We start from the raw sequence: 19806 nt of genomic DNA on the forward strand, positions 1-19806 counted from the left end.
CCGGGGACCTGGGAGGTACCTGCAAGGTTGCTGTTCGCAGCCCGAGAAGCACTCTCCGGTCAACATGCCCAACGTCCAGCAACAGCTCCCAAACCGAAGGAGCCAGGACCCAAAGACCTAGCTGGCCTGAAGGGCCCCCAGGGGGCCCCCAAGCAGCCCCTCTCAATATTGGTCTGGGGGCTTTCGTTGGGCCGGGGACATGAGAGGAACCTGCAAGGTTGCAGTTCGCAGCCCGAGAAGCACTCTCCGGTCAACATGCCCAACGTCCAGCAACAGCTCCCAAACCGAAGGAGCCAGGACCCAAAGACCTAGCTGGCCTGAAGGGCCCCCAGGGGGCCCCCAAGCAGCCCCTCTCCACTTGGGTCTGGGGGCTTTCGTTGGACCTGGGACCTGGGAGCTACCTGCAAGGTTGCAGTTCGCGGCCCAAGAAGCACTCTCCGGCCAACATGCCCAACCGCAGCAACAGCTCCCAAACCGAAGGAGCCAGGACCCAAAGAAAGAGCTGGCCTGGAGGGTCCCCGGGGGCCCACAAGCAGCCCCTCTCAATTTGGGTCTGGGGGCTTTCGTTGGGCCGGGAACCTGGGAGGTACCTGCAAGGTTGCAGTTCGCGGCCCGAGAAGCACTCTCCAGCCAACATGCCCAACTGCAGCAACAGCTCCCAAACCGAAAGAGCCAGGACCCAAAGACCTAGCTGGCCTGAAGGGGCCCCAAGGGGCCCCCAAACAGCCCCTCTCCATTTGGGTCTGGGGGCTTTCGTTGGGCATGGAACCTGGGAGGTACCTGCAAGGTTGCAGTTCGCGGCCCGAGAAGCACTCTCCGGCCAACATGCCCAACGTCCAGCAACAGCTCCCAAACCGAAGGAGCCAGGACCCAAAGACCTAGCTGGCCTGAAGGGCCCCCAGGAGGCCCCCAGGCAGCCCCTCTCAATTTGGGTCTGGGGGCTTTCGTTGGGCCGGGGACATGGGATGTACCTTCAAGGTTGCATTTCACGGCCCGAGCACCACTCTCCGGCCAACATGCCCAACGTCCAGCAACAGCTCCCAAACCGAAGGAGCCAGAACCCAAAGAAAGAGCTGGCCTGAAGGGCCCCCAGGGGGCCCCCAAACAGCCCCTCTCAATTTGGGTCTGGGGGCTTTCGTTGGGCCGGGAACCTGGGAGCTACCTGCAAGGTTGCAGTTCGCGGCCCGAGAAGCACTCTCCGGCCAACATGCCCAACTGCAGCAACAGCTCCCAAACCGAAGGAGCCAGGACCCAAAGACCTAGCTGGCCTGAAGGGGCCCCCAGGGGGCCCCCAAGCAGCCCCTCTCCATGTGGGTCTGGGGGCTTTCCTTGGGCCGGGAACCTGGGAGCTACCTGCAAGGTTGTAGTTCACGGCCCGAGAAGCACTCTCCGGTCAACATGCCCAACCGCAGCAACAGCTCCCAAACCGAAGGAGCCAGGACCCAAAGACCTAGCTGGCCTGAAGGGCCCCCAGGGGGCCCCCAAGCAGCCCCTCTCCATTTGGGTCTGGGGGCTTTCGTTGGGCCGGGAACCTGGGAGCTACCTGCAAGGTTGCAGTTCGCGGCCCGAGAAGCACTCTACGGCCAACATGCCCAACTGCAGCAACAGCTCCCAAACCGAAGGAGCCAGGACCCAAAGACCTAGCTGGCCTGAAGGGCCCCCAGGGGGCCCCCAAACAGCCCCTCTCCATTTGGGTCTGGGGGCTTTCGTTGGGCCGTGGACATGGGAGGTACCTGCAAGATTGCAGTTCGCAGCCCGAGAAGCACTCTCCGGTCAACATGCCCAACGTCCAGCAACAGCTCCCAAACCGAAGGAGCCAGGACCCAAAGACCTAGCTGGCCTGAAGGGCCCCCAGGGGGCCCCCAAGCAGCCCCTCTCCATTTGGGTCTGGGGGCTTTCGTTGGGCCGGGAACCTGGGAGATTCCTGCAAGGTTGCAGTTCGCAGCCCGAGAAGCATTCTCCGGCCAACATGCCCAACTGCAGCAACAGCTCCCAAACCGAAGGAGCCAGGACCCAAAGACCTAGCTGGCCTGAAGGGCCCCCAGGGGGCCCCCAAGCAGCCCCTCTCAATTTTGGTCTGGGGGCTTTCGTTGGGCCTGGGACATGGGAGGTACCTGCAAGGTTGCAGTTCGCAGCCCGAGAAGCACTCTCCGGTCAACATGCCCAACGTCCAGCAACAGCTCCCAAACCGAAGGAGCCAGGACCCAAAGACCTAGCTGGCCTGAAGGGCCCCCAGGGGGCCCCCAAGCAGCCCCTCTCCATTTGGGTCTGGGGGCTTTTGTTGGGCCGGGAACCTGGGAGGTACCTGCAAGGTTGCAGTTCGCAGCCCGAGAAGCACTCTCCGGCCAACATGCCCAACTGCAGCAACAGCTCCCAAACCGAAGGAGCCAGGACCCAAAGACCTAGCTGGCCTGAAAGGGGGCCCAGGTGGCCCCCAAACAGCCCCTCTCCATTTGGGTCTGGGGGCTTTCGTTGGGCCGGGAACCTGGGAGATTCCTGCAAGGTTGCAGTTCGCGGCCCGAGAAGCATTCTCCGGCCAACATGCCCAACTGCAGCAACAGCTCCCAAACCGAAGGAGCCAGGACCCAAAGACCTAGCTGGCCTGAAGGGCCCCCAGGGGGCCCCCAAGCAGCCCCTCTCAATTTTGGTCTGGGGGCTTTCGTTGGGCTTGGGACATGGGAGGTACCTTCAAGGTTGCAGTTCGCAGCCCGAGAAGCACTCTCCGGTCAACATGCCCAACGTCCAGCAACAGCTCCCAAACCGAAGGAGCCAGGACCCAAAGACCTAGCTGGCCTGAAGGGCCCCCAGGGGGCCCCCAAGCAGCCCCTCTCCATTTGGGTCTGGGGGCTTTCGTTGGGCCTGGGACCTGGGAGGTACCTGCAAGGTTGCAGTTCGCGGCCCGAGAAGCACTCTCCGGCCAAAATGCCCAACCGCAGCAACAGCTCCCAAACCGAAGGAGCCAGGACCCAAAGACCTAGCTGGCCTGAAGGGGCCCCAGGGGCCCCCAAACAGCCCCTCCCCATTTGGGTCTGGGGGCTTTCGTTGGGCCGGGAACCTGGGAGCTACCTGCAAGGTTGCAGTTCGCGGCCCGAGAAGCACTCTCCGGCCAACATGCCCAACTGCAGCAACAGCTCCCAAACCGAAGGAGCCAGGACCCAAAGACCTAGCTGGCCTGAAGGGGCCCCAGGGGGCCCCTTAGCAGCCCCTCTCCATTTGGGTCTGGGGGCTTTCGTTGGGCCGGGAACCTGGGAGCTACCTGCAAGGTTGCAGTTCGCGGCCCGAGAAGCATTCTCCGGCCAACATGCCCAACTGCAGCAACAGCTCCCAAACCGAAGGAGCCAGGACCCAAAGACCTAGCTGGCCTGAAGGGGCCCCCAGGGGGCCCCCAAGCAGCCCCTCTCAATTTGCGTCTGGGGGCTTTCGTTGGGCCGGGGACCTGGGAGGTACCTGCAAGGTTGCAGTTCGCAGCCCGAGAAGCACTCTCCGGTCAACATGCCCAACGTCCAGCAACAGCTCCCAAACCGAATGAGCCAGGACCCAAAGACCTAGCTGGCCTGAAGGGCCCCCAGGGGGCCCCCAAGCAGCCCCTCTCCATTTGGGTCTGGGGGCTTTCTTTGGGCCGGGGACCTGGGAGGTACCTGCAAGGTTGCAGTTCGCAGCCCGAGAAGCACTCTCCGGCCAACATGCCCAACGTCCAGCAACAGCTCCCAAACCGAAGGAGCCAGGACCCAAAGAAAGAGCTGGCCTGAAGGGCCCCCAGGGGGCCCCCAAACAGCCCCTCTCAATTTGGGTCTGGGGGCTTTCGTTGGGCCGGAGACCTGGGAGGTACCTGAAAGGTTGAAGTTCGCAGCCCGAGAAGCACTCTCCGGCCAACATGCCCAACTGCAGCAACAGCTCCCAAACCGAAGGAGCCAGGACCCAAAGACCTAGCTGGCCTGAAGGGGCCCCCAGGGGGCCCCCAAGCAGCCCCTCTCCATTTGGGTCTGGGGGCTTTCCTTGGGCCGGGAACCTGGGAGCTACCTGCAAGGTTGTAGTTCACGGCCCGAGAAGCACTCTCCGGTCAACATGCCCAACCGCAGCAACAGCTCCCAAACCGAAGGAGCCAGGACCCAAAGACCTAGCTGGCCTAAAGGGGCCCCAGGGGGCCCCCAAGCAGCCCCTCTCCATTTGGTTCTGGGGGCTTTCGTTGGGACGGGAACCTGGGAGCTACCTGCAAGGTTGCAGTTCGCGGCCCGAGCAGCACTCTCCGGCCAACATGCCCAACTGCAGCAACAGCTCCCAAACCGAAGGAGCCAGGACCCAAAGACCTAGCTGGCCTGAAGGGCCCCCAGGGGGCCCCCAAGCAGCCCCTCTCCATTTGGGTCTGGGGGCTTTCGTTGGGCCGGGAACCTGGGAGCTACCTGCAAGGTTGCAGTTCGCGGCCCGAGAAGCACTCTCCGGCCAACATGCCCAACTGCAGCAACAGCTCCCAAACCGAAGGAGCCAGGACCCAAAGACCTAGCTGGCCTGAAGGGCCCCCAGGGGGCCCCCAAACAGCCCCTCTCCATTTGGGTCTGGGGGCTTTCGTTGGGCCGTGGACATGGGAGGTACCTGCAAGATTGCAGTTCGCAGCCCGAGAAGCACTCTCCGGTCAACATGCCCAACGTCCAGCAACAGCTCCCAAACCGAAGGAGCCAGGACCCAAAGACCTAGCTGGCCTGAAGGGCCCCCAGGGGGCCCCCAAGCAGCCCCTCTCCATTTGGGTCTGGGGGCTTTCGTTGGGCCGGGAACCTGGGAGATTCCTGCAAGGTTGCAGTTCGCAGCCCGAGAAGCATTCTCCGGCCAACATGCCCAACTGCAGCAACAGCTCCCAAACCGAAGGAGCCAGGACCCAAAGACCTAGCTGGCCTGAAGGGCCCCCAGGGGGCCCCCAAGCAGCCCCTCTCAATTTTGGTCTGGGGGCTTTCGTTGGGCCTGGGACATGGGAGGTACCTGCAAGGTTGCAGTTCGCAGCCCGAGAAGCACTCTCCGGTCAACATGCCAAACGTCCAGCAACAGCTCCCAAACCGAAGGAGCCAGGACCCAAAGAAAGAGCTGGCCTGAAGGGGCCCCAGGGGGCCCCCAAGCAGCCCCTCTCCATTTGGGTCTGGGGGCTTTCGTTGGGACGGGAACCTGGGAGCTACCTGCAAGGTTGCAGTTCGCGGCCCGAGAAGCACTCTCCGGCCAACATGCCCAACTGCAGCAACAGCTCCCAAACCGAAGGAGCCAGGACCCAAAGACCTAGCTGGCCTGAAGGGCCCCCAGGGGGCCCCCAAGCAGCCCCTCTCCATTTGGGTCTGGGGGCTATTGTTGGGCCGGGAACCTGGGAGCTACCTGCAAGGTTGCAGTTCGCAGCCCGAGAAGCACTCTCCGGCCAACATGCCCAACTGCAGCAACAGCTCCCAAACCGAAGGAGCCAGGACCCAAAGACCTAGCTGGCCTGAAAGGGGGCCCAGGGGGCCCCCAAACAGCCCCTCTCCATTTGGGTCTGGGGGCTTTCGTTGGGCCGGGAACCTGGGAGCTACCTGCAAGGTTGCAGTTCGCGGCCCGAGAAGCACTCTCCGGTCAACATGCCCAACGTCCAGCAACAGCTCCCAAACCGAAGGAGCCAGGACCCAAAGACCTAGCTGGCCTGAAGGGCCCCCAGGGGGCCCCCAAGCAGCCCCTCTCCATTTGGGTCTGGGGGCTTTCGTTGGGCCGGGAACCTGGGAGATTCCTGCAAGGTTGCAGTTCACGGCCCGAGAAGCATTCTCCGGCCAACATGCCCAACTGCAGCAACAGCTCCCAAACCGAAGGAGCCAGGACCCAAAGACCTAGCTGGCCTGAAGGGCCCCCAGGGGGCCCCCAAGCAGCCCCTCTCAATTTTGGTCTGGGGGCTTTCGTTGGGCTTGGGACATGGGAGGTACCTTCAAGGTTGCAGTTCGCAGCCCGAGAAGCACTCTCCGGTCAACATGCCCAACGTCCAGCAACAGCTCCCAAACCGAAGGAGCCAGGACCCAAAGACCTAGCTGGCCTGAAGGGCCCCCAGGGGGCCCCCAAGCAGCCCCTCTCCATTTGGGTCTGGGGGCTTTCGTTGGGCCTGGGACCTGGGAGGTACCTGCAAGTTTGCAGTTCGCGGCCCGAGAAGCACTCTCCGGCCAAAATGCCCAACCGCAGCAACAGCTCCCAAACCGAAGGAGCCAGGACCCAAAGACCTAGCTGGCCTGAAGGGGCCCCAGGGGCCCCCAAACAGCCCCTCCCCATTTGGTTCTGGGGGCTTTCGTTGGGCCGGGAACCTGGGAGCTACCTGCAAGGTTGCAGTTCGCGGCCCGAGAAGCATTCTCCGGCCAACATGCCCAACTGCAGCAACAGCTCCCAAACCGAAGGAGCCAGGACCCAAAGACCTAGCTGGCCTGAAGGGGCCCCCAGGGGGCCCTCAAGCAGCCCCTCTCAATTTGCGTCTGGGGGCTTTCGTTGGGCCGGGGACCTGGGAGGTACCTGCAAGGTTGCAGTTCGCAGCCCGAGAAGCACTCTCCGGTCAACATGCCCAACGTCCAGCAACAGCTCCCAAACCGAATGAGCCAGGACCCAAAGACCTAGCTGGCCTGAAGGGCCCCCAGGGGGCCCCCAAGCAGCCCCTCTCAATTTGGGTCTGGGGGCTTTCGTTGGGCCGGGGACCTGGGAGGTACCTGCAAGGTTGCAGTTCGCAGCCCGAGAAGCACTCTCCGGCCAACATGCCCAACGTCCAGCAACAGCTCCCAAACCGAAGGAGCCAGGACCCAAAGACCTAGCTGGCCTGAAGGGCCCCCAGGGGGCCCCCAAACAGCCCCTCTCAATTTGGGTCTGGGGGCTTTCGTTGGGCCGGGGACCTGGGAGGTACCTGAAAGGTTGAAGTTCGCAGCCCGAGAAGCACTCTCCGGCCAACATGCCCAACTGCAGCAACAGCTCCCAAACCGAAGGAGCCAGGACCCAAAGACCTAGCTGGCCTGAAGGGGCCCCCAGGGGGCCCCCAAGCAGCCCCTCTCCATGTGGGTCTGGGGGCTTTCCTTGGGCCGGGAACCTGGGAGCTACCTGCAAGGTTGTAGTTCACGGCCCGAGAAGCACTCTCCGGTCAACATGCCCAACCGCAGCAACAGCTCCCAAACCGAAGGAGCCAGGACCCAAAGACCTAGCTGGCCTAAAGGGGCCCCAGGGGGCCCCCAAGCAGCCCCTCTCCATTTGGTTCTGGGGGCTTTCGTTGGGACGGGAACCTGGGAGCTACCTGCAAGGTTGCAGTTCGCGGCCCGAGCAGCACTCTCCGGCCAACATGCCCAACTGCAGCAACAGCTCCCAAACCGAAGGAGCCAGGACCCAAAGACCTAGCTGGCCTGAAAGGGGGCCCAGGGGGCCCCCAAACAGCCCCTCTCCATTTGGGTCTGGGGGCTTTCGTTGGGCCGGGAACCTGGGAGCTACCTGCAAGGTTGCAGTTCGCGGCCCGAGAAGCACTCTCCGGTCAACATGCCCAACCGCAGCAACAGCTCCCAAACCGAAGGAGCCAGGACCCAAAGACCTAGCTGGCCTGAAGGGCCCCCAGGGGGCCCCCAAGCAGCCCCTCTCCATTTGGGTCTGGGGGCTTTCGTTGGGCCGGGAACCTGGGAGATTCCTGCAAGGTTGCAGTTCGCGGCCCGAGAAGCATTCTCCGGCCAACATGCCCAACTGCAGCAACAGCTCCCAAACCGAAGGAGCCAGGACCCAAAGACCTAGCTGGCCTGAAGGGCCCCCAGGGGGCCCCCAAGCAGCCCCTCTCAATTTTGGTCTGGGGGCTTTCGTTGGGCTTGGGACATGGGAGGTACCTTCAAGGTTGCAGTTCGCAGCCCGAGAAGCACTCTCCGGTCAACATGCCCAACGTCCAGCAACAGCTCCCAAACCGAAGGAGCCAGGACCCAAAGACCTAGCTGGCCTGAAGGGCCCCCAGGGGGCCCCCAAGCAGCCCCTCTCAATTTGGGTCTGGGGGCTTTCGTTGGGCCGGGGACCTGGGAGGTACCTGAAAGGTTGCAGTTCGCGGCCCGAGAAGCACACTCCTGCCAACATGCCCAACCGCAGCAACAGCTCCCAAACCGAAGGAGCCAGGACCCAAAGAAAGAGCTGGCCTGAAGGGGCCCCAGGGGGCCCCCAAGCAGCCCCTCTCCATTTGGGTCTGGGGGCTTTCGTTGGGACGGGAACCTGGGAGCTACCTGCAAGGTTGCAGTTCGCGGCCCGAGAAGCACTCTCCTTCCAACATGCACAACTGCAGCAACAGCTCCCAAACCGAAGGAGCCAGGACCCAAAGACCTAGCTGGCCTGAAGGGCCCCCAGGGGGCCCCCAAGCAGCCCCTCTCCATTTGGGTCTGGGGGCTTTCGTTGGGCCGGGAACCTGGGAGGTACCTGCAAGGTTGCAGTTCGCAGCCCGAGAAGCACTCTCCGGCCAACATGCCCAACTGCAGCAACAGCTCCCAAACCGAAGGAGCCAGGACCCAAAGACCTAGCTGGCCTGAAGGGGCCCCAGGGGGCCCCCAAGCAGCCCCTCTCAATTTTGGTCTGGGGGCTTTCGTTGGGCCGGGGACATGGTAGGTACCTGCAAGGTTGCAGTTCGCAGCCCGAGAAGCACTCTCCGGCCAACATGCCCAACTGCAGCAACAGCTCCCAAACCGAAGGAGCCAGGACCCAAAGACCTAGCTGGCCTGAAGGGGCCCCAGGGGGCCCCCAAGCAGCCCCTCTCAATTTTGGTCTGGGGGCTTTCGTTGGGCCGGGGACATGGTAGGTACCTGCAAGGTTGCAGTTCGCAGCCCTAGAAGCACTCTCCGGTCAACATGCCCAACGTCCAGCAACAGCTCCCAAACCGAAGGAGCCAGGACCCAAAGACCTAGCTGGCCTGAAGGGCCCCCAGGGGGCCCCCAAGCAGCCCCTCTCCATTTGGGTCTGGGAGCTTTCGTTGGGCCGGGAACATGGGAGCTACCCTAAGGTTGCAGTTCGCAGCCCGAGAAGCACTCTCCGGCCAACATGCCCAACCGCAGCAACAGCTCCCAAACCGAGGGAGCCAGGACACAAAGAAAGACCTGGCCTGGAGGGTTCCCAGGGGCCCACAAGCAGCCCCTCTCAATTTTCGTCTGGGGGCTTTCGTTGGGCCGGGAACCTGGGAAGTGCCTGCAAGGTTGCAGTTCGCGGCCCGAGAAGCACTCTCCGGCCAACATGCCCAACTGCAGCAACAGCTCCCAAAGCGAAGGAGCCAGGACCCAAAGACCTAGCTGGCCTGAAGGGGCCCCAGGGGGCCCCCAAGCAGCCCCTCTCCATTTGGGTCTGGGGGCTTTCCTTGGGCATGGAACCTGGGAGCTACCTGCAAGGTTGCAGTTCACGGCCCGAGAAGCACTCTCCGGCCAACATGTCCAACGTCCAGCAACAGCTCCCAAACCGAAGGAGCCAGGACCCAAAGACCTAGCTGGCCTGAAGGGTCCCCAGGGGGCCCCCAAACAGCCCCTCTCCATTTGGGTCTGGGGGCTTTCGTTGGGCATGGAACCTGGGAGGTACCTGCAAGGTTGCAGTTCGCGGCCCGAGAAGCACTCTCCGGCTAACATGCCCAACTGCAGCAACAGCTCCCAAACCGAAGGAGCCAGGACCCAAAGACCTAGCTGGCCTGAAGGGCCCCCAGGGGGCCCCCAAGCAGCCCCTCTCCATTTGGGTCTGGGGGCTTTCGTTGGGCCGTGGACATGGGAGGTACCTGCAAGGTTGCAGTTCGCAGCCCGAGAAGCACTCTCCGGCCAACATGCCCAACTGCAGCAACAGCTCCCAAACCGAAGGAGCCAGGACCCAAAGACCTAGCTGGCCTGAAGGGCCCCCAGGGGGCCCCCAAGCAGCCCCTCTCCATTTGGGTCTGGGGGCTTTCGTTGGGACGGTATCCTGGGAGCTACCTACAAGGTTGCAGTTCGCGGCCCGAGAAGCATTCTCCGGCCAACATGCCCAACTGCAGCAACAGCTCCCAAACCGAAGGAGCCAGGACCCAAAGACCTAGCTGGCCTGAAGGGCCCCCAGGGGGCCCCCAAGCAGCCCCTCTCAATTTGGGTCTGGGGGCTTTCGTTGGGCATGGAACCTGGGAGGTACCTGCAAGGTTGCAGTTCGCGGCCCGAGAAGCACACTCCTGCCAACATGCCCAACCGCAGCAACAGCTCCCAAACCGAAGGAGCCAGGACCCAAAGAAAGAGCTGGCCTGAAGGGCCCCCAGGGGGCCCCCAAACAGCCCCTCTCCATTTGGGTCTGGGGGCTTTCGTTGGGCCGGGAACCTGGGAGCTACCTGAAAGTTTGAAGTTCGCAGCCCGAGAAGCACTCTCCGGCCAACATGCCCAACTGCAGCAACAGCTCCCAAACCGAAAGAGCCAGGACCCAAAGACCTAGCTGGCCTGAAGGGGCCCCAGGGGGCCCCCAAGCAGCCCCTCTCCATGTGGGTCTGGGGGCTTTCCTTGGGCCGGGAACCTGGGAGCTACCTGCAAGGTTGTAGTTCACGGCTCGAGAAGCACTCTCCGGTCAACATGCCCAAAGTCCAGCAACAGCTCCCAAACCGAAGGAGCCAGGACCCAAAGACCTAGCTGGCCTGAAGGGGCCCCAGGGGGCCCCCAAACAGCCCCTCTCCATTTGGGTCTGGGGGCTTTCGTTGGGACGGGAACCTGGGAGCTACCTGCAAGGTTGCAGTTCGCGGCCCGAGAAGCACTCTCCGCCCAACATGCCCAACTGCAGCAACAGCTCCCAAACCGAAGGAGCCAGGACCCAAAGACCTAGCTGGCCTGAAGGGCCCCCAGGGGGCCCCCAAGCAGCCCCTCTCCATTTGGGTCTGGGGGCTTTCGTTGGGCCGGGAACCTGGGAGGTACCTGCAAGGTTGCAGTTCGCAGCCCGAGAAGCACTCTCCGGCCAACATGCCCAACTGCAGCAACAGCTCCCAAAGCGAAGGAGCCAGGACCCAAAGACCTAGCTGGCCTGAAGGGGCCCCAGGGGGCCCCCAAACAGCCCCTCTCCATTTGGGTCTGGGGACTTTCGTTGGGCCGGGAACCTGGGAGCTACCTGCAAGGTTGCAGTTCGCGGCCCAAGAAGCACTCTCCGGCCAACATGCCCAACTGCAGCAACAGCTCCCAAACCGAAGGAGCCAGGACCCAAAGACCTAGCTGGCCTGAAGGGCCCCCAGGGGGCCCCCAAGCAGCCCCTCTCCATGTGGGTCTGGGGGCTTTCGTTGGGCCGTGGACATGGGAGGTACCTGCAAGGTTGCAGTTCGCAGACCGAGAAGCACTCTCCGGTCAACATGCCCAACGTCCAGCAACAGCTCCCAAACCGAAGGAGCCAGGACCCAAAGACCTAGCTGGCCTGAAGGGCACCCAGGGGGCCCCCAATCAGCCCCTCTCCATTTGGGTCTGGGGGCTTTTGTTGGGCCGGGAACCTGGGAGCTACCTGAAAGGTTGCAGTTCGCGGCCCGAGAAGCACTCTCCGGCCAACATGCCCAACTGCAGCAACAGCTCCCAAAGCGAAGGAGCCAGGACCCAAAGACCTAGCTGGCCTGAAGGGGCCCCAGGGGGCCCCCAAACAGCCCCTCTCCATTTGGGTCTGGGGGCTTTCGTTGGGCCGGGAACCTGGGAGCTACCTGCAAGGTTGCAGTTCGCGGCCCGAGAAGCACTCTTCGGCCAACATGCCCAACTGCAGCAACAGCTCCCAAACCGAAGGAGCCAGGACCCAAAGACCTAGCTGGCCTGAAGGGCCCCCAGGGGGCCCCCAAGCAGACCCTCTCAATTTTGGTCTGGGGGCTTTCGTTGGGCCTGGGATCTGGGAGGTACCTGCAAGGTTGCAGTTCGCAGCCCGAGAAGCACTCTCCGGTCAACATGCCCAACGTCCAGCAACAGCTCCCAAACCGAAGGAGCCAGGACCCAAAGACCTAGCTGGCCTGAAGGGCCCCCAGGGGGCCCCCAAGCAGCCCCTCTCAATTTGGGTCTGGGGGCTTTCGTTGGGCCGGGAACATGGGAGCTACCCGCAAGGTTGCAGTTCGCGGCCCGAGAAGCACTCTCCGGCCAACATGCCCAACCGCAGCAACAGCTCCCAAACCGAGGGAGCCAGGACCCAAAGAAAGAGCTGGCCTGGAGGGTCCCCGGGGGCCCACAAGCAGCCCCTCTCAATTTTGGTCTGGGGGCTTTCGTTGGGCCGGGAACCTGGGAAGTGCCTGCAAGGTTGCAGTTCGCGGCCCGAGAAGCACTCTCCGGCCAACATGCACAACTGCAGCAACAGCTCCCAAACCGAAGGAGCCAGGACCCAAAGACCTAGCTGGCCTGAAGGGGCCCCAAGGGGCCCCCAAGCAGCCCCTCTCCATTTGGGTCTGGGGGCTTTCGTTGGGCATGGAACCTGGGAGCTACCTGCAAGGTTGCAGTTCACGGCCCGAGAAGCACTCTCCGTCCAACATGTCAAACGTCCAGCAACAGCTCCCAAACCGAAGGAGCCAGGACCCAAAGACCTAGCTGGCCTGAAGGGCCCCCAGGGGGCCCCCAAGCAGCCCCTCTCAATTTGGGTCTGGGGGCTTTCGTTGGGCATGGAACCTGGGAGGTACCTGCAAGGTTGCAGTTCGCGGCCCGAGAAGCACACACCTGCCAACATGCCCAACCGCAGCAACAGCTCCCAAACCGAAGGAGCCAGGACCCAAAGACCTAGCTGGCCTGAAGGGCCCCCAGGGGGCCCCCAAGCAGCCCCTCTCCATTTGGGTCTGGGGGCTTTCGTTGGGCCGGGGACCTTGGAGCTACCTGAAAGTTTGAAGTTCGCAGCCCGAGAAGCACTCTCCGGCCAAGATGCCCAACTGCAGCAACAGCTCCCAAACCGAAAGAGCCAGGACCCAAAGACCTAGCTGGCCTGAAGGGGCCCCAGGGGGCCCCCAAGCAGCCCCTCTCCATGTGGGTCTGGGGGCTTTCCTTGGGCCGGGAACCTGGGAGCTACCTGCAAGGTTGTAGTTCACGGCTCGAGAAGCACTCTCCGGCCAACATGCCCAAAGTCCAGCAACAGCTCCCAAACCGAAGGAGCCAGGACCCAAAGACCTAGCTGGCCTGAAGGGGCCCCAGGGGGCCCCCAAGCAGCCCCTCTCCATTTGGGTCTGGGGGCTTTCGTTGGGACGGGAACCTGGGAGCTACCTGCAAGGTTGCAGTTCGCGGCCCGAGAAGCACTCTCCGGCCAACATGCCCAACTGCAGCAACAGCTCCCAAACCGAAGGAGCCAGGACCCAAAGACCTAGCTGGCCTGAAGGGCCCCCAGGGGGCCCCCAAGCAGCCCCTCTCCATTTGGGTCTGGGGGCTTTCGTTGGGCCGTGGACATGGGAGGTACCTGCAAGGTTGCAGTTCGCAGCCCGAGAAGCACTCTCCGGTCAACATGCCCAACCGCAGCAACAGCTCCCAAACCGAAGGAGCCAGGACCCAAAGACCTAGCTGGCCTGAAGGGGCCCCAGGGGGCCCCCAAACAGCCCCTCTCAATTTGGGTCTGGGGGCTTTCGTTGGGCCGGGAACCTGGGAGCTACCTGCAAGGTTGCAGTTCGCGGCCCGAGAAGCATTCTCCGGCCAACATGCCCAACTGCAGCAACAGCTCCCAAACCGAAGGAGCCAGGACCCAAAGACCTAGCTGGCCTGAAGGGCCCCCAGGGGGCCCCCAAGCAGCCCCTCTCAATTTTGGTCTGGGGGCTTTCGTTGGGCCTGGGACATGGGAGCTACCTGCAAGGTTGCAGTTCGCAGCCCGAGAAGCACTCTCCGGTCAAAATGCCCAACGTCCAGCAACAGCTCCCAAACCGAAGGAGCCAGGACCCAAAGACCTAGCTGGCATGAAGGGGCCCCCAGGGGCCCCCAAACAGCCCCTCTCAATTTGGGTCTGGGGGCTTTCGTTGGGCCGGGAACCTGGGAGCTACCTGCAAGGTTGCAGTTCGCGGCCCGAGAAGCACACTCCTGCCAACATGCCCAACCGCAGCAACAGCTCCCAAACCGAAGGAGCCATGACCCAAAGACCTAGCTGGCCTGAAGGGCCCCCAGGGGGCCCCCAAACAGCCCCTCTCCATTTGGGTCTGGGGGCTTTCGTTGGGCCGGGAACCTGGGAGCTACCTGCAAGGTTGCAGTTCGCGGCCCGAGAAGCACTCTCCGGCCAACATGCCCAACTGCAGCAACAGCTCCCAAAGCGAAAGAGCCAGGACCCAAAGACCTAGCTGGCCTCAAGGGGCCCCAGGGGGCCCCCAAACAGCCCCTCTCCATTTGGGTCTGGGGGCTTTCGTTGGGCCGGGAACCTGGGAGATACCTGCAAGGTTGCAGTTCGCGGCCCGAGAAGCACTCTTCGGCCAACATGCCCAACGTCCAGCAACAGCTCCCAAAGCGAAGGAGCCAGGACCCAAAGACCTAGCTGGCCTGAAGGGCCCCCAGGGGGCCCCCAAGCAGCCCCTCTCCATTTGGGTCTGGGGGCTTTCCTTGGGCCGGGAACCTGGGAGCTACCTGCAAGGTTGCAGTTCGCAGCTCGAGAAGCACTCTCCGGCCAACATGTCCAACGTCCAGCAACAGCTCCCAAACCGAAGGAGCCAGGACCCAAAGACATAGCTGACCTGAAGGGCCCCCAGGGGGCCCCCAAGCAGCCCCTCTCCATTTGGGTCTGGGGGCTTTCGTTGGGCCTGGGACCTGGGAGGTACCTGCAAGGTTGCAGTTCGCAGCCCGAGAAGCACTCTCCGGTCAACATGCCCAACTGCAGCAACAGCTCCCAAACCGAAGGAGCCAGGACCCAAAGACCTAGCTGGCCTGAAGGGCCCCCAGGGGTCACCCAAGCAGCCCCTCTCCATTTGGGTCTGGGGGCTTTCGTTGGGCCGGGGATCTGGGAGGTACCTGAAAGTTTGAAGTTCGCAGCCCGAGAAGCACTCTCCGGCCAACATGCCCAACTGCAGCAACAGCTCCCAAACCGAAGGAGCCAGGACCCAAAGACCTAGCTGGCCTGAAGGGGCCCCAAGTGGCCCCCAAGCAGCCCCTCTCCATGTGGGTCTGGGTGCTTTCCTTGGGCCGGGAACCTTGGAGCTACCTGCAAGGTTGCAGTTCACGGCCCGAGAATCACTCTCCGGCCAACATGCCCAACGTCCAGCAACAGCTCCCAAACCGAAGGAGCCAGGACCCAAAGACCTAGCTGGCCTAAAGGGGCCCCAGGGGGCCCCCAAGCAGCCCCTCTCCATTTGGTTCTGGGGGCTTTCGTTGGGACGGTAACCTGGGAGGTACCTGCAAGTTTGCAATTCGCGGCCGAGAATCATTCTCCGGCCAACATGCCCAACTGCAGCAACAGCTCCCAAACCGAAGGAGCCAGGACCCAAAGACCTAGCTGGCCTGAAGGGGCCCCAGGGGCCCCCAAAGAGCCCCTCCCCATTTGGGTCTGGGGGCTTTCGTTGGGCATGGAACCTGGGAGCAACCTGCAAGGTTGCAGTTCGCGGCCCGAGAAGCACTCTCCGGCCATCATGCCCAACTGCAGCAACAGCTCCCAAACCGAAGGAGCCAGGACCCAAAGACCTAGATGGCCTGAAGGGCCCCCAAGGGGCCCCCAAGCAGCCCCTCTCAATTTTGGTCTGGGGGCTTTCGTTGGGCCTGGGATCTGGGAGGTACCTGCAAGGTTGCAGTTCGCAGCCCGAGAAGCACTCTCCGGTCAACATGCCCAACGTCCAGCAACAGCTCCCAAACCGAAGGAGCCAGGACCCAAAGACCTAGCTGGCCTGAAGGGCCCCCAGGGGGCCCCCAAGCAGCCCCTCTCCATTTGGGTCTGGGGGCTTTCGTTGGGCATGGAACCTGCGATGTACCTGCAAGGTTGAAGTTCGCGGCCCGAGAAGCACACTCCGCTCAACATGCACAACCGCAGCAACAGCTCCCAAACCGAAGGAGCCAGGACCCAAAGAAAGAGCTGGCCTGAAGGGCCCCCAGGGGGCCCCCAAACAGCCCCTCTCAATTTGGGTCTGGGGGCTTTCGTTGGGCCGGGGACCTGGGAGGTACCTGCAAGGTTGAAGTTCGCAGCCCGAGAAGCACTCTCCGGCCAAGATGCCCAACTGCAGCAACAGCTCCCAAACCGAAGGAGCCAGGACCCAAAGACCTAGCTGGCCTGAAGGGGCCCCCAGGGGGCCCCCAAGCAGCCCCTCTCCATGTGGGTCTGGGGGCTTTCCTTGGGCCGGGAACCTGGGAGCTACCTGCAAGGTTGTAGTTCACGGCCCGAGAAGCACTCTCCGGTCAACATGCCCAACCGCAGCAACAGCTCCCAAACCGAAGGAGCCAGGACCCAAAGACCTAGCTGGCCTGAAGTGGCCCCAGGGGGCCCCCAAGCAGCCCCTCTCAATTTGGGTCTGGGGGCTTTCGTTGGGCATGGAACCTGGGAGGTACCTGCAAGGTTGCAGTTCGCGGCCCGAGAAGCACACTCCTGCCAACATGCCCAACCGCAGCAACAGCTCCCAAACCGAAGGAGCCAGGACCCAAAGAAAGAGCTGGCCTGAAGGGGCCCCAGGGGGCCCCCAAGCAGCCCCTCTCCATTTGGGTCTGGGGGCTTTCGTTGGGACGGGAACCTGGGAGGTACCTGCAAGGTTGCAGTTCGCAGCCCGAGAAGCACTCTCCGGCCAACATGCCCAACTGCAGCAACAGCTCCCAAACCGAAGGAGCCAGGACCCAAAGACCTAGCTGGCCTGAAGGGGCCCCAGGGGGCCCCCAAGCAGCCCCTCTCCATTTGGGTCTGGGGGCTTTCGTTGGGCCGTGGACATGGGAGGTACCTGCAAGGTTGCAGTTCGCAGCCCGAGAAGCACTCTCCGGTCAACATGCCCAACGTCCAGCAACAGCTCCCAAACCGAAGGAGCCAGGACCCAAAGACCTAGCTGGCCTGAAGGGTCCCCGGGGGGCCCCCAAGCAGCCCCTCTCCATTTGGGTCTTGGGGCTTTCGTTGGGCCGGGAACCTGGGAGCTACCTGCAAGGTTGCAGTTCGCGGCCCGAGAAGCACTCTCCGGCCAACATGCCCAACTGCAGCAACAGCTCCCAAAGCGAAGGAGCCAGGACCCAAAGACCTAGCTGGCCTGAAGGGGCCCCAGGGGGCCCCCAAGCAGCCCCTCTCCATTTGGGTCTGGGGGCTTTCGTTGGGCCGGGAACCTGGGAGCTACCTGCAAGGTTGCAGTTCGCGGCCCGAGAAGCACTCTTCGGCCAACATGCCCAACTGCAGCAACAGCTCCCAAACCGAAGGAGCCAGGACCCAAAGACCTAGCTGGCCTGAAGGGCCCCCAGGGGGCCCCCAAGCAGCCCCTCTCAATTTTGGTCTGGGGGCTTTCGTTGGGCCGGGGACATGGTAGGTACCTGCAAGGTTGCAGTTCGCAGCCCTAGAAGCACTCTCCGGTCAACATGCCCAACGTCCAGCAACAGCTCCCAAACCGAAGGAGCCAGGACCCAAAGACCTAGCTGGCCTGAAGGGGCCCCAGGGGGCCCCCAAGCAGCCCCTCTCCATTTGGGTCTGGGGGCTTTCGTTGGGACGGGAACCTGGGAGCTACCTGCAAGGTTGCAGTTCGCGGCCCGAGAAGCACTCTCCGGCCAACATGCCCAACTGCAGCAACAGCTCCCAAACCGAAGGAGCCAGGACCCAAAGACCTAGCTGGCCTGAAGGGCCCCCAGGGGGCCCCCAAGCAGCCCCTCTCCATTTGGGTCTGGGGGCTTTCGTTGGGCCGGGAACCTGGGAGGTACCTGCAAGGTTGCAGTTCGCAGCCCGAGAAGCACTCTCCGGCCAACATGCCCAACTGCAGCAACAGCTCCCAAAGCGAAGGAGCCAGGACCCAAAGACCTAGCTGGCCTGAAGGGGCCCCAGGGGGCCCCCAAACAGCCCCTCTCCATTTGGGTCTGGGGGCTTTCGTTGGGCCGGGAACCTGGGAGCTACCTGCTGGTTGCAGTTCGCGGCCCGAGAAGCACTCTCCGGCCAACATGCCCAACTGCAGCAACAGCTCCCAAACCGAAGGAGCCAGGACCCAAAGACCTAGCTGGCCTGAAGGGCCCCCAGGGGGCCCCCAAGCAGCCCCTCTCCATGTGGGTCTGGGGGCTTTCGTTGGGCCGTGGACATGGGAGGTACCTGCAAGGTTGCAGTTCGCAGACCGAGAAGCACTCTCCGGTCAACATGCCCAACGTCCAGCAACAGCTCCCAAACCGAAGGAGCCAGGACCCAAAGACCTAGCTGGCCTGAAGGGCACCCAGGGGGCCCCCAATCAGCCCCTCTCCATTTGGGTCTGGGGGCTTTTGTTGGGCCGGGAACCTGGGAGCTACCTGCAAGGTTGCAGTTCGCGGCCCGAGAAGCACTCTCCGGCCAACATGCCCAACTGCAGCAACAGCTCCCGAAGCGAAGGAGCCAGGACCCAAAGACCTAGCTGGCCTGAAGGGGCCCCAGGGGGCCCCCAAGCAGCCCCTCTCCATTTGGGTCTGGGGGCTTTCGTTGGGCCGGGAACCTGGGAGCTACCTGCAAGGTTGCAGTTCGCGGCCCGAGAAGCACTCTTCGGCCAACATGCCCAACTGCAGCAACAGCTCCCAAAGCGAAGGAGCCATGACCCAAAGAAAGAGCTGGCCTGAAGGGCCCCCAGGGGGCCCCCAAACAGCCCCTCTCCATTTGGGTCTGGGGGCTTTCGTTGGGCCGGGAACCTGGGAGCTACCTGCAAGGTTGCAGTTCGCGGCCCGAGAAGCACTCTCCGGCCAACATGCCCAACTGCAGCAACAGCTCCCAAAGCGAAAGAGCCAGGACCCAAAGACCTAGCTGGCCTCAAGGGGCCCCAGGGGGCCCCCAAACAGCCCCTCTCCATTTGGGTCTGGGGGCTTTCGTTGGGCCGGGAACCTGGGAGATACCTGCAAGGTTGCAGTTCGCGGCCCGAGAAGCACTCTTCGGCCAACATGCACAACGTCCAGCAACAGCTCCCAAAGCGAAGGAGCCAGGACCCAAAGACCTAGCTGGCCTGAAGGGCCCCCAGGGGGCCCCCAAGCAGCCCCTCTCCATTTGGGTCTGGGGGCTTTCCTTGGGCCGGGAACCTGGGAGCTACCTGCAAGGTTGCAGTTCGCAGCTCGAGAAGCACTCTCCGGCCAACATGTCCAACGTCCAGCAACAGCTCCCAAACCGAAGGAGCCAGGACCCAAAGACATAGCTGACCTGAAGGGCCCCCAGGGGGCCCCCAAGCAGCCCCTCTCCATTTGGGTCTGGGGGCTTTCGTTGGGCCTGGGACCTGGGAGGTACCTGCAAGGTTGCAGTTCGCAGCCCGAGAAGCACTCTCCGGTCAACATGCCCAACTGCAGCAACAGCTCCCAAACCGAAGGAGCCAGGACCCAAAGACCTAGCTGGCCTGAAGGGCCCCCAGGGGGCACCCAAGCAGCCCCTCTCCATTTGGGTCTGGGGGCTTTCGTTGGGCCGGGGATCTGGGAGGTACCTGAAAGGTTGAAGTTCGCAGCCCGAGAAGCACTCTCCGGCCAACATGCCCAACTGCAGCAACAGCTCCCAAACCGAAGGAGCCAGGACCCAAAGACCTAGCTGGCCTGAAGGGGCCCCAGGGGCCCCCAAAGAGCCCCTCCCCATTTGGGTCTGGGGGCTTTCGTTGGGCCGGGAACCTGGGAGCTACCTGCAAGGTTGCAGTTCGCGGCCCGAGAAGCACTCTCCGGCCAACATGCCCAACTGCAGCAACAGCTCCCAAACCGAAGGAGCCAGGACCCAAAGACCTAGCTGGCCTGAAGGGCCCCCAGGGGGCCCCCAAACAGCCCCTCTCCATTTGGGTCTTGGGGCTTTCGTTGGGCCTGGGATCTGGGA

The sequence above is a fragment of the Gallinula chloropus genome (genome assembly GCF_964237585.1).
Source record: "Gallinula chloropus genome assembly, chromosome: 17".
In the NCBI taxonomy this organism is placed as follows: Eukaryota; Metazoa; Chordata; class Aves; order Gruiformes; family Rallidae; genus Gallinula; species Gallinula chloropus.